The following is a 27,307-nucleotide window of genomic DNA, read 5'->3' as shown; positions in this document are numbered from 1 at the left end:
GTACAAACAACAATGCGATGCATATTTTGAAGAGTGGAAGTCACAGTATCAGGAGAAGAATACATAGGGCCCGATTCACAAAAGTAAACAGAGATGATGAAAGACTAACTTTACTACTTCCGGTATTTACAAAGGTAGTAAATGTAAATGTAGTGCATTTATATAGCACTCCGCACACCCCCGAAAGGGTCTCTCAGGCGCTGTGCACATACCACTGTGGAACCCTTCCTGGCCTTTCCCTGTGAAGTGCCCACTCCTGGGCACCCCCAAGGTGAAGCCAGGCATCCTAGCGCTTTTGGGGCTGTTGTGGAGATTAAGCAAGCTATTGCCCAGAGTTGCAGAGTGGGACCCATGATTAGAATAGGCACCGAGGCAAGAATTATCGGGTCCAGGGAAATTGAGCCCAAGACCTGCCGAGGCGGGAATTGAACCCTGGTCCAGGCCACACCTCTGCATCAGGGTCTGCCGCTCTAACCATTGAAGAAAAGGAGAAGATATCAAAATCTTGCACATTGCGTGATCAGTAAATAGTAGTGTAAACTTAAAGTAGGGTATACGATACCTTTTTTAATGTTCGCTAATGAGCGTGTTCATTTTCTAAAAAATAGTGTAAAAGTAGAAGTTGAAGAGAACTCATCTCTCTAATTATTAGTTCAATTCAAAGCGCATTAGAATCCCTAATTCATACCTGGTCGGTTGTATATGGTTCTGTATGACATGATGTGGCACAATATCAGGTCTGCGGAAATAATAACTAAGTTTTAGCCATACTGTGTATAAAGTCATTGATGGTAAACACTAGAAATAAGAACGAGGCTCACCTTGATTAAAAACGTGCGAATAGTGTGAGAACCGTTTGGCTTCGCAAAAACCAAGATCAGAAATGAGTGGACCGTTGTCTGTAAAGTGTCTGAAATATAAGGAAAAAACCGTGCGCTTCAGTTGAAATCGAGGTTTTAAACCCGTTTCAAGAATGAAAGAAAACCGGGGGGGTTTGCTTACCGAATCAGCGGAGCAGAGAAACGTTGTACGCATCCACGGGTGCTCTCAGTCGCGGTATGCTAACTGATCAGTTTCCAGGAAGTTTAACGTCACGCCTTAGGCGTAGACATTGAAGAAAGACTCAGGGCTTGTTAACAACGAAGATACGAAGTCGTAATCATTTGTGTGAAATTAATAATCTACGATGGTAGACTTATTTTTTTACAAAAGATTGAAACGTGTGAATATTCCGAGTTTATGCTAGGGATTTAAAAGAATATAAAATGTGACAAGATAATCCAGTGTGAGTGGAGACTTCTCAATAAAGTTGTGTGCCGAAAAAAAATTCTCATAAACAGAGACTGAGTGAGATAGATGGCTGTTGTTCTGTGCTGCGGTGTTTACTATGAGTGTTCTACCCTGTAGTAAAAGAGTTTTTGCACATTATTTCAACATCTTTCAATGAAATACATGGGTGATTTTCATATTTACATGAATCCAACTTCTTTAACAAAAGTATATAATTCATTTCCATATAAACATGTGAGTACTAACTGATCTGAGACAAATCTTATGATACCATAATCATGACCGTTAAATGTGGTAATGTATGAGATTTTGGGTATGGGGTGAAATGCGCTTTGAATGGGAGTAATTTTAAAATGAGTTGGGATCCCGAGGTGGGGTCTGATTATCAAATAGTGGTGTTAGTCTAGAGAAAGCAAGCCATCTCGAATGATGAAAAAAGAATTAAATGTTTGAAATAACCATACAGCAGTGCATATTGCAGCCCTAGTTACTTTTATACTAGGCCACCCCCCTTATTCATTACACGTGCTACGCAAGCATATGGCAATTTTGCACGCTTACCGCTAAAAAATCAGCTTTACAATTCAAAACGAGTGCGCTCACCACCCATTTTCACAGCTCTAACCATTGAGCCACACTTCTCTAGTAAATTTAAACTTTTGTTTCAGTTTTGGTCTCAGTCGAACCGAAGACCAAAACTTAAGTTTAACTGAGACAAATGTCTAACTTTACTACACGCAAATGCCCTTTGTGAATACCGAAAGTCGTAAAGTTAGGCTTTGTGAATTGGGCCCATAGTCAGCACAATAGCTTTAGAGCACCATTGATACACACACATAAAATACTCAGTTATAGTGATTGCAGAGATCTCAATGCCCAAGTCAAATCAGATATGCATCGTCTTATAGAGGCAAATGAGATATCTCACCTCTTTTATTCATTTATTTACTCATTATGTTTGTTATTTTGTATGCCTCGAACGTAGTTGAGGAGTCTTACAACACATTACAGAGACCAAATTACAGGTGAACAGTAAACATCAGTGCAACTACCAAAGAGAGCAGTTCCAATTAAGTCATAATAAACTGATCCACAGTTAAATAGAGGTGAGAGAATGAAACATGACCCAAGGGTAAAAGGGCGCTTTGCAATATCTAGCTAGTTGATTAGTAGAGACAAGCATTGATAGATGCAATAATTACAAAAGTAGTGATAAGATCGCATATTGCTTGAGCAAGGTAAGTGCATGAATGATAAAGATGTCATGCCAAGGAAGAGTTACATAAGGCTGAAGAAGGAAGGATCCAAAGTTGTAACAAAATTGGAACTATTAGTGTGATAGCAGGAGATGGAAGTCTCAAATAAATTCTATTGGACTCTCCAAAGTAAAGATTGGTCTGGAGTGAAATTTTTCCTTGAACACTTGTGATTCAAGGAGTGAATCAGCAGTGTAGGGAGGCCACTAGACTGCATAGCTCTTCAACTTTCTAGGTAAGTATAGAGAGGAGCCTCAGTCTAAAACATTTTCAGTTTTCCTATCTCTGACTAATGGTGCGTCTCAGTGATGCTATTTACTCCTAATATTGTTGCAAAATATGGTTCAAGATTGCTCAATCCAACACGGTAGAGGCTCTTGCTCATAACCCTTTTGGGTTTAGTGAAAATGTTTCTTTCAACCCTGAAAACTTTGACAACTAGGTGTCACATGCACTTTATTCTATTGTTTCAACCAAGAGCTCGCTATCCAGTCATAAAAAATCAGAACCTTGGTAGACAACAGATCTTCATGCCATGCAACAAACTGAAAAGTGTTAGAACTCAAATAGCACAATACCTATTCTTTTGGAGAAAAATGTGTATAAGATTATTATAAAACAAACATTCTCTCCTCATATCTGAAACATAGTCAAAGTCATAGGAGTTTTAACTGAATTAATAAAACAGATTTATTAAGGGCAAACCCCTGCCCGAGGGCTTCTTGGCACTACAAGAGACAGAAAGGTGAGAGTTCTGATCTTTCCCTCTAATAGACAGTGACCTCCTTTTACTGAGCGGGTTTCCTGTTTCTGGACAAAAAGCCAGGTTTTCAGGGATTTGCAGAAAACTGATAGGGAGGGAGCTCTTTTGAGTTTGAAAGGTAGGCTATTCCAGAGTAGGGGCATGGACCTAAACACACTTTTCCCACCCACAGTGGTCCTTGTTAAGGGGGGAATGGCTAGGTTCTCAGCCGAGCCTCACCAAAGGGTCCTGCTGGGAATGTTCCACCTAAGCTTATCCTTAAAAAGGGATGGGCCTTGGCCCTGCAGTGTATTATAAGCCACACAGAGGGCTTTGAACCTAATGCGTTGCCTGACCGCAGCCAGTGAAGTTTCCTGATAGCAGCCCTTGCTGATTCAAATTTAGTAATTTTAAGAAAAAAGCATGCTGAAAGGTTCTGGAGTGTCTGGAGCTTCTTCAGAGAGCCTGCCTAAAGATTAACATAGAGACTGTTGGAGTAGAAAAAGAAGACTTTTCTCTATTTTTTAAACTATTCTTAGTGAGCAAAAGGAAGCTGACGTAACCTTGGTAATTTGTTCTTTGAGCTTCACCTCCTTGTCTAACATAATTCCTATGTTTTTAACTTTAGCCACTAGGGTGGGGAGAGAGCCTAGTTCTGGTGGCCACCATCCAGGTGTCCAAGAGGATTTACTGTTATCAAAAAAGATGGCCTCTCTTTTTGCTAAATTTAATTTCAGGAAATTACCAGGAGGTGCATTCACAAAGTGATGGAGAAAGGGGGCGTGGCCTCTGAAGTCCTCTCAGCAGTCATGCTCTGTGGGACCTACTGGAGGTAACAGGAGGGCTTATTGGCCCCCAAGGATCCTCAGCATCCAAGGGGACGTCCTCTCCCAACCAGCAGTGAACTAGGAGGCACGTTTGCAGAGTGGTGGAGAAAAGGGGCATGGCCTCCAAAGTCATCTTAGCAATCGTGCTCTGTGGGACTTACTGGAGATAACAGGAGGGCTTGTTAGCCCCCAAGGGCCCTCAGCATCAAAGGGGACTTCGTCCTCTCATCAGCACTGCACAAAGAGGCGTGCTTGCAAAGTGGTAGAGAAAGAGGGCGTGGCCTCCGAACACCTCTCAGCAATCCCACAATGTGGAACTTTTTTTTTTTATTATTATTTTTATTGGCATTTGTAAAGTTACAAACTTCCACGAACACAAACAGCAGTACATTGCTCGGTAACCACATCATCAGTAGAGTGTAGGTATCACCATCATAGACACGTTTTATATCTGTTCAGACCCACATACAGTACGCAGCATTGGATACACGGTTTACCTTCCATTGCAACAAGAGGCACCTCAGTACAGTATGTCCAACATTTACCCCACATTGCGGGACAACAGAGAAGGTATCATTTCTTAATGTCCATATTAGGGACCATCGGTATCTAGTGTGTTTAACCAGTATACAAACGGGTCCCAAATGTCCCTGGGCCGTGCTCGTGTCGGCATTAACTCCCAGAAGCACTCCAGCAGGGTCTTGCACTGAGTGACGCTCAATATCCAACCTTTTGTTGTCGGCGGGAGGGACACCCTCCAATGCAGAGCCACCTGGCGCTTGGCCTTGAGGAAGAGCATAGCCGTTAACTTCCTCAATTTCGGCAGCACATCTGAGATAGCTCCCAACAACGCCACCACCGGAGTGCAGGGCAGTTCCTGACCAATAATGTTGTGTATGTGGTGTAGGGTCTGCAGCCCCACAATGTGGAACTTACTAGAGATAACAGGAGGTCTTGTTGACTGCCAAGGACCCTCAGCAGCCAAGGGCACATCATCCCCAACCAGCAAGGCGCCAGGAGGCACAATCGCAGAGTGGTGCAGAAAGGCGATAGGGGCCTCCGGCATCATGCCGGTAGCTTTATCTTTTTTCCTTTGTTTTTAATTATAAGGGAAGGGGGCAGTGTGTTCCCCCTTCTTTGGGCCAATTTTGGCCCTGTGGTCCCCATCCCAGGTATTTTTAGAATGGGGAGGGGGGCCACAAGGCCCCTGTCCCATGGTCGATTATAACCCCAGGGACCCCATCCCCAGGACCTGCCCTTTATTTCATTTTTTTCAAAACGCATTAAAGTTGGCTGCACGACCCTCTCCGGGCCGATTTTGGCTAGGGGACCCCATCACCTGGTGTCTGGCCACAATCCTGGGTGCCCTGGTCCCACCTAGGGCACCCAGTTTCTCAAGTTGGGCAATGCGTGGGGAGCCTGAAGGCCTCACGGTCCCTGTTGGGTTCCCACTACCTGCGGAGGCCGGCATTGCTTTTGGACAGAGGGAGCTGCTGAACAAGCATGTCCAAAAGCAATTCTGCTCTCCTTCAAGTAAATGACAGCATTGTACATGCTCTCGCTTACTCGAAGCAGAGCAGAGTTTTCTGTGGCTTGGCGGGAGCGGGAATGCTCCCACAAAGCCATAGCAAACTGCAGTGTCCTGGGAATGGGCACCAGGGGACAATGCAGGACCTGGCCCTGGGGGGTGCCTGTCTCCTGGAGCAATATTGGCTGCAGGAGGGGGCTGCCCAGCCCTCCTTCATTGGGTTGAGTTAGCCCTGTGGAGGTGGTAGTCACGGGGTCTGCGGGGGGTCAGGCGGCCCCCACTTTAGAAATAAAAATTTGCCCCGGGGAGGTGGCTGTTGGAGGGCCAGAACTCCCACGCATTAATATTTCATTCAGTCCCCACCTTTGTCATATTTAGCCACGGGGAGGTGGCGGTATAAATGCATATAAATAAATGTTTTAAATATTCTTTTCAGATCCAAGAGATGCCAAAGACAACCAGCCTGGAAGGTTGGGACTCGTGCTTGGGCTTCGCCGCTTCATATTCACAACAGTCCACAAATTGTGGTGAGTGCAAAAACGAGCCACTCCAGTTGATATCCTTCAGTATTTTGAATTTTATTTTGCAAACATAATAATGCGTTTCAACAACATAGATCACATGATCTGCAGCATGAAACAATAAAGAAAGACTATAATATTGTATCCATGTTAACTCCTCATTTCCAAATATTTCCGAAGTGAAAACATACAAATGGAAATATGATCCATTGCTCGTAAAATTCTGCTCTCATTATTTATACAGCACATTTTTTGCAAACATTATCCAAATATATCAGCTTTGTGCAACATAAAAATACATGGCTAGATATATGTTTTCGGACAAATATTTGTAAGGTGCAAAAAAAAAATACAGTATATCATTTTAACTCATTGAGCATATACAATAATTTATGTGTACTTCAAGCACGAGATGTGAGGTTGCTTTCCATAACAATGATGAAAGTCATCTCATTAAAAGTACCATGAGATGAGGCTTCAGTAGTCCTTGGAACGTTGGCCTATGTTGCATCACATGACTCCCTTGCTACATGCATACAAATGTTTCATGCAGTTCATCCATTGTGTGCTCTCATCAGAAAAATAATAAACAAACATAACAAATTAAAGAAAGGGATCCCTCTGTTGAGAACAGGAAAATTGGAGCAAAATAGAATATAAATAGTGGCACTCACCCTTTCTTAAAAACAACTGCATGTCAATCTTCGACATGCCAAGGTATGGGGGTTTCATTTAGTATTCTGCGTCCACATTCATACCTGCCAGTTCAAAGCAACTGGCTTGAAGTATGAATTTGGATTCTAACCTATGGAGTGTGAGTATCCTAATCCCATTTCTAGGATGTCTCAGTACTGAATCAATGGCAAATAATGATATCTTCTTCCAATATCCCTCAAGTATTTTGTTAAAGTGTCAAGCAGTACTGTAACTGGTGTTGTTTTTTTGTTATTGCCCGCATATCCTTTAAGATGTGTTTCTTTACCTGGAAAATGGTTGAGCCAATATACTATTTCCCACACAGGCACACAATGGCATAGATGTCAAAATAAGTCTTACAAGTGATGTGTTTCTTGATGCAATATTTCTTTCAAGTATGCAGTAATATGACCTCAAACATGTTGGCACTGTATTGGTACTCTATTTGCAGGCTTTACACTGCCTGCAAAGAGTGAAATATTTGGTTGATTTTGACCAGTTCTTCTGTAGGGGTGGAAGAAAGCTGTACACTAAAAGATCTTTTGGTGAATTGTTCTTCTGAAAGATCAGAGATAGATTGGTCCCAGTCTTCCCTTTCAAGAGTGGGTCCTGTGACAGGATATTCCATCTCTTCTTAAGGATCAACCTAAATTTGTGTGCATGTTGTGTGTATTTTGTAATGAACCTAAGTGGTTCCTTGCCAGCACTTGCTTACGTTTAGTGGGTCTGTATAGGGCCTCCTCCCTGTTCACTCTGTCTGCTTTTGCATTCGCCAATTCTACCATTTTGTCTGTAACGTACTTTTTTGTTCTGTGATAGCTCTCTTCAGAACTACAGTTCCACTTTGCACTGAGAAATTCTGTATACGGAACTCCATCAAAAGCTTGATGGGTGATTACTACATGAGAGCAAAATTGTGTTCCCTTCTAATTGTTTCCTGAATAGCTCAGTTTCTAGGGACATCGTTTTTTACTGTGAGATTAATGTCTGGAAACTTGATCAATTCAGTTCTGTAGTTCATGGTGAAATGTAGATTAAGCTTATTGTGATTAAGGACTCCTGCAAATTGTTTCAAATCACCCTCTTGACCATTCCAGATACAGAAAACGTCATCGATATATCGCAGTCATAGGACTACTCTCTCTGTCCATTGTTAAAGGTCAGAAGCACAGAGCACCTGCTCCTTCCACCAGCCAATCACCAAATTTGAGTAAATGATGGTGAAGCAGGTACCCATTGCTGTACCCTGGACCTGTTTAAAATACTGATTGTCAAACAAAAAAATGTTCTCACTCAAACAAATGACAATCATTTAGAGAAGCATATGCATGTTTAAGCCCCTGGCTTTCAGAAAATTCTTGCACGCATTAATCCCCTTAGTATGGCGTGTACTGGTACACAGGCTTTCTGCATCAAGAGGTGGAGAGGTGTGGCTCACTGGTTAGAGGCGGCCGACCCGTAAGCAGAGAATCAGCCAGGGACCAGGGTACAATTCCCGACGCGGCAGGGTCGTGGACCAGGGTAAAAAAAACAGACTCGATAATTCTCTCCTCGGTACCTACTCTAACTAGGAACACACTCGGCAACTCTGGGCATTAAGTTTGCCTCATCTCTACAACGGCCCCCCACAGACGCCGTGGATGCCTGGTTTCACCTTGGAGATACCCAGAAAGGGACCATCTCACAGGGAAAACCAGGATGGGTTCCCCAGCGGTCTTCAGCGCCAGGATACTCCATGGAGTCACAGTGCGCTTTACAAGTACACTTACATTCACATTTACATCAAAACATTCCATGATGTATGACTCCTTCCAATCGAAGCTCTAAATTTTGGCTATAAAATCCTTTGTTTACCTGACATATGATGTCAGTGGTCAACATAAACAGATATATGCCCCAGCAGGCAAGCCCGATAGGGTCTGCATTGTTTTTATGGATTTTAGACAACAGATACAGTGTGGGAACTATAGGTGTCTCATTATTATAGTATAGCATTTCATCCCAATTAATTAGCAGATTGCTATGCCATTCTTTAAGATGGTCAAAGTGCATGTTTTGCAACTCAATGCAGTGTGTTCTATCCACTCTCATATAGTAAGAGAAATCATTTAGCTGTCTATAATCTTTTCTCACATAGCTTACCCTTGACATCAGAAACATGTTACCCCCTTTATCAGAAGGTCTGATAACTAAGTTATAATCACCCTGTTGTGCAACAATAGCCTCTCATTGGTCTTTACTGAGATTTTGTATTTTTTCCCTTCTGCCACAAAGATGTGAGATATAAAGAGAGCCTAGGTCACTAAAGGTGTCAATATTATCTTTAGACATTTTGAGGTACAAATGTAGAAGATTGTTTAAAATCTGTAGGTAGTGTTATATCGGTCTTGACAGCAAATGTGCTAGAAAAATCAACCATCATAGTTGGATCAAAGGGATCACATCCATCACCTATTACAGTGGCATCAGACTATTGATTACGTAAATCGTTAAGCATGTTTAATACTTCAATGTCATCAATATTCAGATTAGATACCTCCTCCCTATGTGACCAGGTGTCTTTTTCCAATACATACATTTTGTACAGCTTCAGTTTACTGGCAAATTTGAAAAGATCTATCCTAATTTGGGAATATACATTGGAAGTCAGGACAAAAGGAAAGACCTCCCTCTTAGTGTCCATGCGGCCACCCTGCATCAAATTGCAATAAAGCCCAATGGAGGTGATGGGCTGTGGGGCAGCGGGGCACACCATACTGGCCTCCCCACATTAATAGGCTAAGAAGTCCCAGGGAGGTGGTGGTCCCCAGGGAATAAGAAGACCCAGGAGGGAGGGCCAGTGTGCCTCCCTTCCTTATTAAAACAGAGGACAGATAATAAATGAAGTGTGGGAGCCTGGGCTTTGTTTTGTTTTTTGGGACAGCTCCACATATCCCTCTAAAACTAAAACAAATGCATTATTTTGGCCCTTAGGTTTCCGAGTGTGATCCCCCAGAAGAGGCCAAGAGGGTCAGGGTGTTTCTAACCTGCCCCCTTTTCTTTTCTTTTTTTAAACTTTTTTTGTGGGGCTCATTTCAACTGAGCCCCAAGATGGCTGACAACATTTCCTGGTTGAAATGTTGGCAGCCAATCGAATTTCAGTAGGGTCTCAGTGGGCTGTTGGGCTCCCAGATATCTATATCAAATCACAAAAGGCACACTTTCTGGACCAACACCTAGCTTTCTTCCAAATTTGGTGCAAATTCGTTCAGCGGTTCGGGCTGTGGTCGTGTTCAAAAATGAAAACTCCCCATAGACATAACATTCAACACAGCAGCTAAACAATAAAGGGGAAGAGTTTTAAAAATGTATTGAAGATTCTTCAAATGGTGCCACAGTTATTGGCAAAACAATAAATACCTTTCCCATGGAAACTTTGGTCCAAATTATAACCACTTACTGGTGACTGCCAATAGGTCATATATACATAAGTATTACAGAGGGAAAAAAACTATGTTTACAGGGACATTATAGTTAGGAAATATAATTTTAAAAACCCTTGAAATCCAAACCAAAGGTTACAGGGACATCTATGTAATCTATGTTTTATTTCAGTGAACTTATAAGGTTATTTTAATTCTATTTCCTAATTATAATGTCCCTGTAACCTTTAGTTTGTTTTGTGAATTTCTAAGTTTTTTTTAACATTTTAATTCCTAACTATAACATTCCTGTAACCTTTGCTTACATTTCCTTACTCTAACCTTTAAACCCTTGAGAGTGTTTATGTAAGTCCTTGTATAAGTCAGAGCTTGAGTGTGTGAGTGGCTGTGTGGGTCAGTGAGTGTGTGTGAGTGGTTTTGTGGGTCTGAGTGGCTGCATGAGTCTATGTGTCGGTGTGTGAGGGGCTGTATGGTTTGGTGACTGGGTGTGTAATGCTGTATGGATGTGTGAATTTGTGTGTAAGGGATTTTGTGGGTCTATGAGTGGGTGTGTCAGTGTCTGAGTGTATCTGTCAGTAGTTGCGTAAGTGTCTGATTGGGACTGTGAGTGGATGCGTGAGTCTCTGAGTGGGTCTGTGAGTAGGTGCCTGAGTCTCTGAGTGAGTCTGTCAGTGAGTGTGCGAGTGTGTGAGTGGGTCTGTCAGTAGGTGCGCGAGTTGCTGAGTGGGTCTGTGATTGGGTCTTTTAGTCTCTGAGTGGGTGGATGATTGTCTGAGTGGGTCTGTGAGAGGGCATGTGAGTGTCTGAGTGGGTCTGTGAATGGGAACATGAGGGTGTGAATGGGTATGTGAGTGGGTGTTTGAGTCTCCTGGTGGGTCTGTGAGGGGGTGAAGGAGTGCTTGAATGGATCTGTGAGTGGGTGCATGAGTGACTGAGTGTGTCTGTCAGTAGGTGCATGAGTACATGAGTGGGTCTGTGAGTGGGTGCATAAGTGCATGACTGGGTCTTTCAGTGGGTGCACAGTAAAAACGTAGAGGGCACACAGGAGCAGGTCCTTGTGCCAGCTCCCCCTTTGATGGTCCTCCTGTCCAGCTCTGCTAATTTCCTGCTCATTTTCCTGCCTCTTCTCTCTTTGCCCCTGACCGCTATTTTATTTTCTTCTGCTTTTTGTTTTGTCTCGTTCTGCTCACTCCTGACCTTTATTCTGGCTCTTGCGGCTCTTTTCTGACCTCTATTTTACATCTTGCCGCTCATTTCTGACCTCTATTTGGCGTCTTTCAGCTCCTATTGACCGTTGTTTTGCCTCTTTCTGCTCGCTCCTGACCTGTATTTTACCTCTTTATGAAAATTTCTGATCTTTATTCTGATTCTTGCTGCTGGTTTCTGACCTCTATTCTGTTTCTTTCTGCTCCCGTCTGACCTTTTTCTGCCTCTTTCTGCTCGATTCTAACCTTTATTTTGCTTCTTTCTGCTTGTTTCTGACTTTTATTCTGCCCCTTTCTGGTCATTTCAGACCTTTATTTTATTTATTGTCATTTTTTATTTATTTATTTATTTAATTTGAAGGTTTTATATAGCGCGGACAAGACCCTTGCGGGTATCAGAGCGCTTTACAACAAATAAAGTAAATAGAGGAAATAGACATATACATACAAAATATTATTGGTTATATTAGTCCAAACAATGGTAACTGTTCCAGTATAGCAAATATCTAAAAGCCTGCATCTAATAGTTCAAGTGAATTTGGCCAGGAGAATCGATTTCACTTCATTTTGAAAGGATGCTGCGTGAGGGTTCTGTCTTGTTTTTGGGGGTAAGGCATTCCAAATTCTCGGGGCCATTCCTGAGTTTTACTTCTTGGTAAATCGTTGTGGTTTCAGTAGAAGGTTATAAGAACTCCTGTTGGTTCTGTTACCACCCGATAGTACTAATTTCTCTGCAAGGTATCATGGGGTTTTGTGATGCAGTGCCTTGTGTGTCATACAGGGGATTTTCAAATGGATTCTGGCATCAAAGGGTAGCTAGTTAAGGGCACACAGGTCTGGGGAGATGTGACAGTTTCTTTTTTAGACAGTGATTAGTCTGGCGGCTGCATTGATTGATGCTCTTAGTGGGGCTGTCGTCGATCTGGGAAGGCCGCAGAGAGCGACACTCCCATATTCCACTCTGGGGATTACTAGAGTTTGGACTGCCTGTTTAAAGTCATTTGCGGGTATGAAGGGTTTCAGTCTTCTTAAGGTGTTCATCTGAAAGTTTGCTCCTTTAGTTGCTGCGCTGATGTGCTTCTGCATATTTAGCTAACTATCCAGAGTTATGCCTAGCGATTTGGCAGAATCGATCATGAGCGGTTGGCCGTAGGGTACTGTTAAGTGCTTTATCCATTCCATGATGGTGGTTGGTTGGCTGGGGGGCGCTATTAGAAGGAATTCTGTTTTTAGGGTGTTTAATTTTAAGTGGTTATTTGCCAGCCAGGTCTGCATTTTTTGGAGCGTTGAGTTGAGGGACTTGATGTCCTCAAGTGAGTGGACCTTAATGTAGAGTTATGTGTCGTCTACATACATGTGGTATTGGACCTTTGATGAGTTGAGAAGCTTGGTGAGTGGTTCCATAAACAAGTTGAAGAGTGTCAGGGAGAGGGGAGATCCTTGGGGTACTTCTAACGTGACTGGAGTGGGTTTGGATAAAGATTGATTTGTCTTGAATCTTTGTGTTCTGTTTTGAAGGAAGGAAGTGAACCAGTTGAGAACCGTTCCCGATAGTCCCATTGTATGTTTCAGGAGGTCTAATAAATTGTTGTGTTTGACGGTGTCAAAGGCGGAGGATAGGTCCAGCAGGCTTAGTAAACAGGCTTTGTTTTGGTCCAATATTTTTAATGCGTTGTCTATTATGTGGGTCATGGCAGATTCTGTACTGTGCCCTGATCGAAAGCCAGATTGGAATTTATCGAGTAGGTTGAAGGGATCAATGTGGTAGGTAAGTTACGTGTGAACATATTTTCTAATAATTTGGCCAGTGTAGGGATGTTGGATATAGGGCGATAGTTATTTAGGTCTGCTGGGTCAGTCGATGGTTTCTTTAATATGGGGGAAACCTGACCAGCTGTGAGGATGTCTGGGATGGTTCCTTGTAGCAGAGAGGTGTTTATAATCCGGGTCCATAGAGGCACTAATGTTGGTATGAACTCTTTTAGGAGGGATGCTGGGAGTGGGTCCGAGAAGTGATTGGAGGGATGTATGGCCAAGAGCATTTTTAGAATAGTTTCTTCGCTGTAGAGGTTGAAGGAGGACCAGTAAGCGTTGTTTTTGAGGTCGAGCATGGCAGAACAACTAAGCAGGTTCCTGAGGGGGGTCCTTGAGGGGATCATGTGAGGGTCGGTGAGGGCTAATAGGTCATTAGGTAGGTCTGTCTTTATGTTTTCAGTTTTTGTTGAGAAATAGGACGCAAATGCCTCGCAGTTGGGGAGTGTTTCTGGATTAACTTGAGGTGAGTGTGAGACACCCTTAGATTGAGTTTAGATTATTTCAAAAAGTCTTTTTGGACGATTCTTGGATTGGTACAATTGATTACTAATTAAGTCGATTTTTGAACATCTGATTTTTCTGTAATAGGCGTTTCTCGTGCTTCTGTGTAATTTGAGGTGAATAGAGGAAGGCGCTGCTCTCCATTGACGTTCAATTGTTCTTAGTGCTCTTCTGTCTTCATTCAACCTACCGTCATACCATGGATTTGAGTCTTTATTGGAGATGCTTTTCAATTGTAGTGGAGCTATATTGTCTAATAACATGTTCATAGATTGGAAGTAGTGATTAATAAGATTGTGTACGTCATGTAAACTGTCAGGTGGGGGCGTTAGGATAGGGCTAGCGGTTGCAAGTGAGATAGGATTGATGTTTTTTAAGTTTCTCTTCCAGATTTTTGTTTTCTTGGGTTGGACATAGAGTAGTTTAACTGATTCAATGATATTGAAAGTGATGATCCGATGGTCAGACCAGTCACATGGGAGGATCGATTCCAGCTGGGTGGAGTCCGTTTTGAAGATTACTAGATCTAGGGTTGAGCCTTTTTCATGTGTGGGGCTGTCACAAATTTGGGATAGGTTAAGGTCAGTCAAGAAAGCTTTGAGGCCATTGACCTCAGGGTTATCAGGGTCATTCCAGTGGAGGTTGAAGTTCCCTAGGAATATCTGCGTATTCTGGTGTCCGGCATTTGTGGCTAGGATATCCATTATATGTTCAATAAAGGTAAGGTTGTTTCCTGGTGGATGGTAAAATGAGTGAAGTGAGCATATTGGGTTGTTATTGTTAGAGATTTCTAGACATAAGTATTCACAGGAGGAGAAAACCAGGTAGCTGAGACGTTTCACAGAGAGGTAGTTCCGGTGTATGCAGGTAATACCACCACCAAGCCTATCAATTCTATCTAGTCTTGTGATGTGATATTTAGGGCGTACTAGTATGTCTAGGATGGGCGAGGATGAATCGTTAAGCCAAGTTTCTGTTAAAATTATGGGGTCAGGTTTGTTGGTTAGTATGAAGTCAGCTATATCAGCGGCACGACGTGCGGCTGACCTACAGTTTAGTAGGATACATTTTAGCCGGGCCTTGGTAGGTATAGTGTTGGGGTCTTGTAAGATGGGAACTCTCTTGAGGTTTTTTTGAACAATACCTCTAGGTATCAGTATCAGTGTGTTGTTCGTGTGCGCAGAGAGGGGGGGTGGAGTTGGGGGCTCGTAGGAATGGAGTAGAGAGGTTAGCTCTTGCAGTGATAGTGGGTTTTTAATCTGAACGGGCGGGATAAGGCATTGGAGTCAGGTACTGTTTTCCATCTAGGGTGTTTCTGTATCATGGAGCTGCTGTGTGATTGTTGGAAGAATTTCACATGTGGTTTTGGTTGTATGAGGATCAGGTTATGAAGAGTTTGGATGTCTTCTTTGAGTTGTTGTAGAGATAGTAATATCTCCTCGAGTCAGGAGTCAGAGTTAATGTATTCATCGCCTGGTCTGTAGGTAGGTGAGGGAGGGTTACTAGTCTGGGTTCCTGGGGCAAAAGGTGAAGTGGTCCGATGAATGGCTGTTTTTCAGTGTGGTAGTCCATGGAAAGGGGGAAGTAGAGAAGGGATGTGAAGGGGTAATGTTGTGTGCTGTAGGGGGAGAGGCGGTGAGGTTCATCGTGAGGGGGAGGGGGACTGTAGGAACGCTGGCTGGTCAGATGTACAAATGTAGGGGGAGATTGGGGACAAGTTTGTAGTGGAGATGCTGGGCATAGAGAGAGAGGTGGAGTGGGTTTAGTTGTGTTATGGGTAGGAGGGGGAGTGGATGCGGCATGGGAAGGCTGGAGGAGAGGGGGCGCTCGTGTGCCGAGTGATAGGCATAGTGGAAGTGGTGATGGTGCTGGCAGAGGAGTAGGACTTGGGGAGATGTATGTCATACGGGGGGGTCAATTGGGGCGGGGGCGGGTGTATGTACACAATGGGAGCTGGAAGGAGGAGGACTAGTAGGGGAGTCAGTTAGCTGGTCAGGCAGAGTGCTGGGAGAGTGGTATGCTGGGGAGGTGGGAAGGGGTCTAACAACCTTCTCTTTGAAGTGCGGAAAGATGTTATCCAGTAAATTCAGGTTCTGGTCTGAGGCTTGCATGAGGATGATTCCATTATGATATGTGGTGAATGTCGCTGTCGCTTTATAGAACGGGAAGGGAATGATGGATAGTGTAAGCCCATGTAGTGTTTTCTTAGAGGATGCAATCGAGAATAAGGGGGGAAAGGCTTTCTGACATTGGGCCCTTCTTTTGGTATAGAAGATGATGTCATTTGTTATATGCCCTTTATAGTTTGAGAAATAGGTGTTAGAAATTGGAATTTCTGGGTGATATTTTAATAAACTATGTTTGAAGTTTTTGGTTGCTTTTTTTGTAAGGTTAGGGGGTATTTAATGAAGTATGTGTGCAAGTCTGTTAGCTCCATGTTGTAGGTGTAGTCTTTATTGAGAGGGGAAGAAAGGGTCAGAGAGTGGGAAAGGTAGTATATCTTGTAACAGTGACTTTTTTTGGGGGTGGGTGGGTCAGAGAGTTTGACAGGTAGAGAGAATTGATGCATTGAAGAGGAACTTGGATAGGGGTGGGAGGGTCAGAGAGAATGAGTTTGTGGAAATGTCGAAGTAGAGGCTCGTGTCCGTTTTTTATTCTGAGTAAATCTTATTGACTTAGCATAGTGGCTGTCAGAATATGTGGTCATTTCTACCTCCGTGAGTTGGTGATTTAGGTAATCCAAGGGTGAGGTCAGGGGTATGCTATAGTTTAAATATAACTAATAGAAAAGCCGTTCCAAGATGGCTGCTTGTTTGACCAGTGATGGTTTGAATCAGGTGTGTAGTCCTATCGCTCTTTCCATGTGACAGCCTCTCTGGGTAAAGTCCTCTGTCTCTCTCCACAGTTTGCAGTTGTTGGTCCTTTATTTCTTTTTAGTAGTGTGTGGTGCGAGATAGTCCTATGTCTTTATTCATGGCTTGGTGTGGAGGAGGAAGAACTATCTCTACATAGTTAGTTATGCCTGCCATTTTGAGGGGAGTTATTTTTGCTACGTGAGAACAAAATGGTGTCTTTGCCATGATTAACGGGCCATCGATGGTGTTAATTAGTCCGGTGCTGGAATGAGCAGGGGAAAAGACTCAAAAACAAAGCAAAATAGGAGAAACGCCCAAATCAACGTTTAAATCGATAAAGCGTCCTTTATTCTGCCTCTTGCTTCTCATTTCTGACCTGTATTTTGTCTCTTTCTGCTAGTTTCTCACCTTTATTCTGACCCTTTCTGCTTGTTTATAACCCTTATTTTGCCTCTTTCTCCTCCCTTCTGACCTCTATTCTGCCTCTTCTGCTCATTTCCCACCTTGATTTTGCCTCTTTCTTCTTAGTGCTGATCATTATTCTGTCTCTTTCGGCTTGTTTCTCACCTTTATATTGCCTCTTTCTGCTCATTGCTGACCTTTTTTTTGCCTCGTTCCTCATTTCTGACCATTATTCTGACTCTTTCTGCTCCTTTCTGACAATTATTCTGCCTCTTTATTCTAGTTTCTGACCTTTATTTTGCTGCTTTCTGCTGCTGGAAAGGCAGCGCCCTCCGTGCAAAAGCAATCATTTCATCTCTTTCCCAGGCTGCATGTCTGATAGCATTGAAAGAGATGAAGCCTCCTCGTACAGCAGGTGTTAGCACTTTGACAGCTCTGGCCCACTGGAACTGTAATGCTTGCTTTTGCTTGGAGGGAGTTGTCAAAGGTCAACAGGCATGCACACCATCAAGGCAGCAAATCACTCCTAGGTGCAGTTCAAGGCTTAAAGGGCCGTTTCTTTTATTCTAATCTTGCTTTGGAATACAGACCATGTAGTTTTGCATCATACAATTCATCTTTCTTAACTTCCTTATACCAAGTCTTTTTGCTCAGCACCCATACCAGTGCATTATGGTCATTGTAGTGCATGCTGGTTTGAGGTTGGAAGTCTCCATACCTATCATATTACAATGAGGTTGTATCAAAGGCTGTCACTCGCCATGCTCTCTCGCTCTTCATGTACTATTTCGTGCATGACACCGCAGTTTCAAGTGGGTCAATTTGTTTGAAGAGAACAGAGCCAAAGAACATCAGTTGATGGTGGTATTCAATGCTTTCATGAACTTGGTCTGTCTTTAATTCTCTTGGAGATTGACAAAGTCAGGATTTTCGATGCTCACTTCTACCATTGCCATGATATACTTTCTGCCCCTCCTCTGCCTCTGTATGGGCTCTCTTGGACCAGCTTCAAAACAACTCTTTCTCTGACGACATGGCAGTGGCGTAGATAGCAGAGGACGGAGTGTCGTGGGGGGGGGGGGTGGCGGTCCGCCTCGGGTGGTACTATTTTTGGGGGCAGCAGAGGAGAGCAAGTCATGTCTTTGACTACCACCATCCTCCCACCCCCAGAGAATAAATCGTCCGTCGGCCAATATTCCCCTCCGAACCCCGGAACAAGTCTTCTGATGGCCACCATCCTCCCACTCTCTGCTTTTACCTGCACCGGGTGGAAAACCTATAGGCTGCCCCGGGTGCCAGTAGGTCTATATTTGCCACTGCGACACTGGCATACATATGTGTGTTTTTGTCAATGACAACTCTACCAATAACTTCCTCCCTCATATTGTGAAACTTTACTTACTTTGGTCCTTGTAATTAGAGCACTTTGGACATAGAAGGACACATTTGTCTAACTCAAATTGGTGAACCTCTCTGTCACCCCAGAAAATATGCATTCAGATGGCATGTGTAACACAATATGAGAGTTTTGGGATTTATTATCATCTTCTTTGCCTGCATGATTTAGGTGGATAAAAGCGCAGGTGCCAGATGGAGGTCCTTGCATTGAGGCTGCGTTATGGATTATTGAAGAAATTGTAGGCACCGTATATCTCAGTTTTACCCACTTGATGCAAGCTTTGGCACAATTTCACCAGCATTCTGATCTTACCTGTATCTTTCTGTATGCCATCTGAGCTGTTTTGTGTCTTCTCTTCTCTGGCCCCCAAATCCAGGTCTTGGATGGCTAAATGATAGGGGGTTAGAGCAGGATCTACATTCAAAAAGTCTTGGAAGACCGTGTGCAACAGTGTTGTGTTTACAAGCATGCTGCAGTATTTTCCCAAGCTTCAGCTATTAACATTTGCCTCCTGTTATTGTATTTTAAGAGAGCCAACTCATTAAATGTTGTTTGTTAAATAGTTGTCACAATACTATAGCTTATTGTTTTAAGAATCCAGAAAGACAGTCACCCTCGCACTCATCATCAGCAGACTTGACTACAGCAACGTACTCTACGCCATCGTCACCTAGAAACAGCTCAGGAAACTACAGAACATCCAAAACGCCGCAGCCAGACTGGTTTTTGACATCTCACGCCGCAGTCACATGACACAACACCTCCGACAACTCCACTGGCTGGCAATCAACAAGAGAATCACCTTCAAGCCCCTCATATGCGCATACAAGGCTCTACACAACGTAGGACCAGAATATCTCAACCATTGCCTCACTTTCTACATACCAGGCAGACAACTTCACTTCGAGCAATTCGTTTTGGCCTCCATCCCATGGATACACAAGAACCGGAGGAAGATCCTTCTCCTACCTCACCGTCAAAACCTGGAACACCCTGCCCCTCCACCTCAGGCAATCTGCGTCGTTGACCCTATTCAGGAAGGACCTCAAGACCTGGCTCTACGACTGATCCTCCACACCCAGACAGAGCAGCAACCCCCGCACCTAGAGACCCTCATGGGTGTGTAGCCACACTTTATAAATCCCTGATTGATTGATTGATTGATTGAAGTAATGTTGACTGCACCCATTACTTGAAATTAAAATGTTAAAAATATTGCAATTATATATGGTTTTATCAAAGTACAAGGACCAATATTTTTGCCCAAATAAAAACAATCCTGTTTGTGCCTCTAAAACAAAGTTTGTGGCAATTGCAAAAATACTGATATAAATCAGGAAAATCCTGGTGTCATGCACAAGTCAATTCTTATCTTGTCAATGTTATTTCAGAAAAATATCACCCGTTTCCAATTTTGGGCCAAGATATAATGATCAGCACTATTTATGTGCAACGTAAGAAGAGTCATCAAAAGGTTTTTGCTGTAAATAATATGATGCTAATTATGTTAACCTACCAGGGATACTTCTGAGGTACCAGAGTACCACTCAAAATGCCACCCTTTCAGATGTGATCACAGTGCTGTTCACCGCAGTTAGCTTGCTGTGCCAATGAGCTGCTTAAGGTGTCACACCTGCTAGTCAAGGTGCAAGGACTTGTGCATATCACTTATTATAGAGCCTTAAATCTGACACATTAAAGTTATCTATTGGGTTACAGATACTACCACGGTGTTAGTGTTCATTTTAATCCAGTCTGAAAAGCAAGCAGTGCCACTGAAGTGTATGCAACAAAACACTGCCATGTCAGAAAACATTGTAGTAAACTACAACTTTTATGAGGAAATCAGTATTGTGCCATATGCAAATGACCACTGTATTGTCAGTATCAATCTTGACCCCGATATGTGAAACACCACTGACATGCCAGAATCTACGTTTCTCTTGTATGTAAAGTGTCATCACCGTGCATTCATGCACATTTCCTTGTTTTTTATGGTACAAAAGTCACGCAAGACTCAACATTATCCATGAACGTAGATCTTACAGACACCACACTGCCTTGATATGTAAAATCCCATTTCAATGCAAGCACTGTTGCAAGCTTGCCACCAACCTCAGCAAGGAGACGCCAGAAGCAGCATGTTCATATGTCACTACTACAAGAAGGTGTCCGTCCAACCACAAAGCAGCCGCCTACCCTCCAAGCTGTGCAGCAAAGACAAGTGCAGACATGGGTGCAGGCAGTATGGAAGCACAGGTCTTCTCCCTATATTTGAACTATTTTAGAGTCTGAGCTGCACAGCTTGTCAGCAATGGGGATTGCCAATCCTGTTATAAACTAAGATGGTGCTCATCAGTTAAGGTGGGACTGCAGCACATTCCTAGATTGTGGACCCGTACCGTATCTCCATACTTTGGCAACCCTCTCAAAACATCCCAGAGAGTTCATAATACCAACCCTGAGGCATCAAGCTGGAGATGTGGCTGCACAGATGAGGGTGTGAGAGCAAAAACTGTACCCCAATTAATTTAGGACTCCCCAAAAATTAAACACCCGAACGTTTACCTCGTACAGTTCTCCTACAAAAACATATTTGCATAAAAAAGCTGAGTTCTAGATAGGAAGAGAAGGAAAGTTAAAGGGTTTTTATCAAAAAACATCTCAGAATCAAGCAGTACAGATTAAATGCCATAAAGGTTCAAATGAGGAATTATTACACATCAGTTAAAAATCTGAAATTATTAGGGGGCATATTATCAAGACAGGCGATAAAATTATCGTCGCTTTAGCGGCAGAAAACTGCCGCTAAAACTGCGATAATGGGCTTGATAATATGCTCTATGGAATTCCAATTGAAGCTCAGGTTAGATGTCCTTCACATCTAACATGGGCTTCAATTGGAATTCCATAGGGCATATTATCAAGCCCATTATCGCCGTTTTAGCGGCAGTTTTCTGCCGCTAAAGCAGCGATAATTTTATCGCCTGTCTTGATAATATGCCCCCAAATGAGCAGCAACATTAGAAAAGGTTTGGGCAGCATCCCAACTAGAAGAAGAAAGTCTTCTCTGAAAAATCAAAAAATTCTTGCTCACCCCAGAATCAAGGGGTTTCTTATACAAAATTCTGGCATAACAAATTAGATAAACCTGCTTATCAATCATAGCATGATTGCATTTACCAACTCTTTAGCATAAGTTGAATGTAGAAAATGATTTGTATCAACCCCCTGAACGTAAGAGAACCCACAAGCACAATTCCCACTATGCGTGCTTTTGGTGATATTAAAATAACCAAACCCCCCTTTCCTCTCCCGGTGGGAGATGGGATTGTACGGAAGAAGTACGATTTATACCCATTTAAGGCAATAGGGCCAGCAGCCCATGTTTTCTGACAACAAATATAAAAGTTTTGGAGGTATGCCACCCAATCTTCGTTTGTCCCTCAATATTCCATGAAAGGAACTGCATACCTTGCCCACAATAAGCATTATTCATTTCTCTGTTTGGTATACACGCAAGTTGAGGTGAAAGGGATGAATTGATTGGTCAGTTACCTCAATTGGACCAGTCAGGTTCAAGCATCAATCATTTTCTGTGAGCCCTGACAGTGGTTCAAATCGATTGGGGTGGGCAAAGGATACTGAAGAGGGCGGTCTTTGTGGAATTATTTGCAATCGGTTGTACTGCACATTGATATAGACTGGTGGGGGAGGATAATAAAAACCTAATGAACAGGCACTTATTTTACTACGGTTTAGGATAACAAAACTCAAACAAGACAGTAAAGAACAAACCCACTCTGGGTCTTTAAAGTTTTGAACTACACAGTCCCACTCAATGGATTTCACTGTGAGGCTGACCCATTTTACTCTACGAGCCATCATTATTTTCTCAATGACAGCTGGATAACAATCTGAGTTCCTCCGACACCAGTGAGCAGGTTTATTTATAAGACTTGGCAAGACTTTTGTGTGCCTTCTGCTAGGGGAGGAACTCCCACTAAAACCGTTGTAAATGGAGTACAGTCCAGAGGGAAATGCAGGCTATCGGGGACACCTAAGAACTGAGACGTAGGAGCAGTCTGATGACAGTTAGAAAAGTTCTTAATACTAGAAGTGTGTGTGTCTGAAAGATCCCATGATGGGTCTGAAAAATCTGTAACTCCATCGACCCGTGTACTCGGTTTAGTGGTAAATCTAGTAGTGCCATGTTGCAGCAGAGTCCTGGGTTACCAAATCCACTTGAGTGGAATTCGTTTGCCGCCCTTCTTTAACAGTTTTTATGAGGAACAAGAGCTGATCTTCTATTTTCCCCAACCCAGTAATTATAGGCTTCAAAGCATCGGACAAAAAGTTTATGATACTAGGATAAAAGTCCTTAAAGGGTAACAGAGACCTGCATTCACCCGAGCAATTAACAGAAGTATTTCCATCCTGGTCAGAGCTTTGCATACATTTCCAGATGACCAATCATTGTTTTTCAGATGTTGTGCCAGTCTCTGCTCTTTTCCTCTTTCCATCCTTGGAGTTTGATCTCTCATGCATGCCCACACTCTGCTCTATTATTTAGGGACGGCTAGCAGGATGGTCAAGGACAACAATAGGGGAAAGTGGGTCTGTTTTATTGTAGAGGTTGATGGTTCTCCACCCCTCCAGCCATCAATTCTTGAGCCACAACTGTATGAAGAGGGGATGGTGAGGAGAGAGACAGTCTACGTTTGGCAAGTTCTATTTCTATACTTATAACTCCTAAAGCCCGCTGTACAAATCCATCAAGGGTGCTGTCTTTGGAGGAGGCATGGTATTTATTTGACATTTCCTCATATCAACAGAGTTCAGGCCCAGCGTAGGGGATTGACCCCAAAAAATGAAAAGGAAGGTAATAAGAGCTTTTGATATCTAATAAGAAGCCACCAGTGAAGTTTTGTTCAATACCTTAAAAAGTCCCCGAAATGTTCACCTTGTGATAAAACCAAAGGGGGAGCCCAGCCTCGATCGGCCACGGACAGGCGCAGACGGGACTGCCTTTGTCCCAGGCTTTGCCCCATGCATCCTGCACTGTGGGAGTTCCAAGACTCTTTTGTAGGGTCAAGAGTCTGGCCCCTCCTGCTGCTGGTGAGGTGTGTGCTGGTGGACTGAGTCCCACCCCAGCACAAACAGAAAAAGCAGGCAGGCAAGGAAGTTGTGGGCTTCTTGCTGCCTGTTAGCACGTCCCATGATGCTTTTGTAGCATCACAAATCTGGTCCCTCCTGCTGCTGGTGAGGTGTGTGCTGGGGGACCGAGTCCCACCCCAGCACAACAGAAAAAAAACAGCCAGGCAAAAGAAGTTGCAGGCTTCTGGCTGCCCGTAAGTGTATCCCCACAACTCATGCCATCAGGCACAAGTTTACTGACACAGTAATAGCAGGAAGAATAGGTGGGAGTAACGTTGTTGCTTACATTGGTAGCCTGCTGCTCCATGAAGAGGGAGTCGGGCTTGTATGGCCGATCACACAAATGGGCTACTGCATCATGTAGTAAATTTACAGCAGCATGATGAAAGAACTGAAAACTTTAAATAAAAATAAGCAAATACAAAGAAAAGTGAAATGAATGGACTATTTTTATCCAGTATCAAAAATGATAGACATATGGGAAATACTGTGGTTATTTCCAGCGATCACAAACATCCATCCATGCAATGTCAGATAGAAGATCACACAAACAAGATAAAGTCTGAGAATGGCTGGTCCAAGGCAATTTCTAAATGTATGTTTGCATATTGGTGTGTGTGTTGTAAAATGGGTGTATTGGTGATAATAGGTTTTGTCAGATATCCAAGGCTGTCTGTAGCTAGACCGAAAAAGTAGCTGATTCTTCCACTTTGGTGCATCTTTTATATCTATTGCCTAAGACAGCACATGCACTGTCTGTTGTGAGACATATTTTTTAGCTTATAGTGGGCTTAGAGACCGCCCATTGCTTACCATTGATATGCTCTATTTTCACTCTTATTTGCTTGCTTATTTGTCAGCTTTTGTGAGCTTTCCTTCCTCTATACGTTTTTTCCGGCCCTTGGAACATGGACCCATTAATTATGTCTTTCCAGTGGTCCCATTTCTGGTGCTACTTTTTTCTTTTCGATTATGAACTCTCTGAGAGTGCATCTGTTTTTCAACTGTCTTCCTTATGGACTTTGCTTTGTGTTTCTGTTTCTCCCCCCTGAGTTTCTCCCCTCACTCTCTCCCCTTCAGTTCTCATTCTTGTTTCTTCCCTGTCCTGTCAACTTCCATTCCAATTCTTGCTTCCCCACCCCCCTTCATTGTCTGTGTACTACCTATGTCAACGTCATCCCTTCCATGGTTGTCTGTTTTCTTCCCCATCCCTGCCCGCCCTCCATTGTTTGTGTGCATCCCATCCCAATCCCCCCACCCTGCATTATCTATGGGCTTCCCCATTGGCTACCCTTTATTGTCTGTGTGCTTCTACATCATTGTCTCTCGCTTGTACTTCATCCCTCCATGTTGCCTTGTCATCTGTCCACTCTACATCGCCAACCCACTCTGTTTGTTATTTTGAAACATAGCGTTATATCACATTAGCACTATATCAAAAATCAACTTACATACATCTTTTTAATTTACTAATCAATTTCAAATTGCTTGCCTCATTTTGTAGGCACGTTCAATGGTGTTGGTTGGCATCTACAAAATGAAGTAACAGCCCTCCCATTACTTACAGTTGTCGGGCTTCAAAGCCACTCTTGATTTCTTGCTTCCGGCTGGCCAGGTCAGTGTTCAGCACTTCCCTCTTCTTTCATGTGACCCTCCCCTAGAGCATGGCTCTGTCGTGGCTTGTTATTTTAGGCTGTCTAGATTAATTTCATCTTTCTAGTGCGCATTCCTTGTTTACTGTTTCCTCCCTAGTACTGGCTGGGCCTTGAAATCTTGTTCTTATCTTGTCTTGTTTGCTGTGCATTCAAAGAAAGAGGTCAAATGTCAGGCTTTGTATTCCGAGGAAACTTGGTGTTTACTTTTCTTTCGCTGACTTCAAAGTAACAGAATTTACGTGACAATCCATCCTGCTGAGTACCCGTGCGAGAGGCCAGGTTGTATGATGTTATCTTTTCAAGCATACAGCAAAAATGAACTGTGCTGATTGTATTTTTGAAGTGTGGTGTAAACAAATATTTTAATACAATCAAAGCAAATCAAAACGCTAGGTGAGGACATTTCAACACATTCTCAATTGTGCACAGTGAAACTGTTTGTCGGTGCAAATGTAATGGTAATTTTCAATTGGAAATGTGTTGTTTGTATTGCCAGTGCGCTGTCACCCCATGCATACTCCACTCTAAGCCACTCCACTTTACACTACTACTCTCTATAACACTCTACACCACTTCACTCTAAAACACTCTGCTCCACTCTATGCCCTTCCACTCTATCCCATGCCACTCCACGCTATGCCGCTCCATTCCACGACACTCCACTGGTTGACACTCTATGACACAGCTCATTTATCCACTCCACGCTCCTCCACTATATGTCCCTTCACTCCACACCACTCCACTCTATCTATCTCTTTTCAATCTAATGCACTCAACACAAATCTAACCCACTGCCCTTGAACCTACCCCTCTCCATTCCAATCTATGCTACTCAAATCCACTCCAATCTTCTCTATAACACTCTACACCACTTCACTCTAAAACACTCTGCTCCACTCTATGCCCTTCCACTCTAGCCCATGCCACTCCACGCTATGCCACGCCACTCCACGGCACTTCACTGTTTGACACTCTATGACACAGCTCGTCAATCCACTCCATGCTCCTCCACTATATGTCCCTTCACTCCACACCACTCCACTCCAATCTACCCCACTCCATTCTATCCCACCCCACTCCAATATACACTAATATAATCTACCCTACTCCAATATACCCCAATCCGCTACAATCTACCCTACTCCACTCCAGTCTACCATTCCAATCTATCATACGCTTATGCACCCAATCTACTCCACTCCAATATACCCCACTCCACCCAATCTATCCCACTCTACTCGACACCAATTTACCTTACTCCACTCTACCCCACTCCATTCTACCCTACTCAATTCCACCCAATCTACTCCACTCCACTTTACCCTACTCCAATCAACCCATTCTATCCCACTTTACTCCACCTAAATCTAGCCCACTCCACTCTTCCTCAATCTACCATTCTCCTCTCTACCCCAATCTACCCCACTCCACTACACTCCAATCTATCTCTTTTCAATCTAACGCACTTGACACCAATCTAACCCACTGCCCTTGAACCTACCCCTCTCCATTCCAATCTATGCTACTCTAATCCCCTCCAATCTTCCCCTCTCCAATCTGCCCCACTCCACTCTACCTCAATCCACCTCATGCCCCTCATCCCCAATCTACCTAATATAACTCACTCAACTCTACCCCAATCTACCTTGATCAATCTCAATCCTATCCACTGCAATCCACCCAAATCTAGTCTTATCTACCTCAATCCACCAAAATCTACCCCACTCCACTCCAACCTACCCCACCCCATTCCAGTTCAGTCTACCCCACTCCACTCCAATCTACCCCACCACACTCCACTTCAGTCTACTCCACTCCACTCCAATCTACCCCAGCTCACTCCAATCTACTCCACTCCACTCTCCCCTACTCCAATCAACCCATGTTTACCCCACTTTACTCCACTCCTATCTAACCCACCCACTCTACCCTAATCTACCATGCTCCTCTCTAACCCAATCCACTCCACTCCATTTCACTCCAACCTATCCCACTCCAATCAACCAAACTCCTTTCCAATCTACCCTATTCTAACC

Source organism: Triturus cristatus, chromosome 8 (assembly GCF_964204655.1).
Source record: "Triturus cristatus chromosome 8, aTriCri1.1, whole genome shotgun sequence".
Classification (NCBI taxonomy): Eukaryota; Metazoa; Chordata; class Amphibia; order Caudata; family Salamandridae; genus Triturus; species Triturus cristatus.
Note: the sequence above shows the minus strand (reverse complement) of the source record.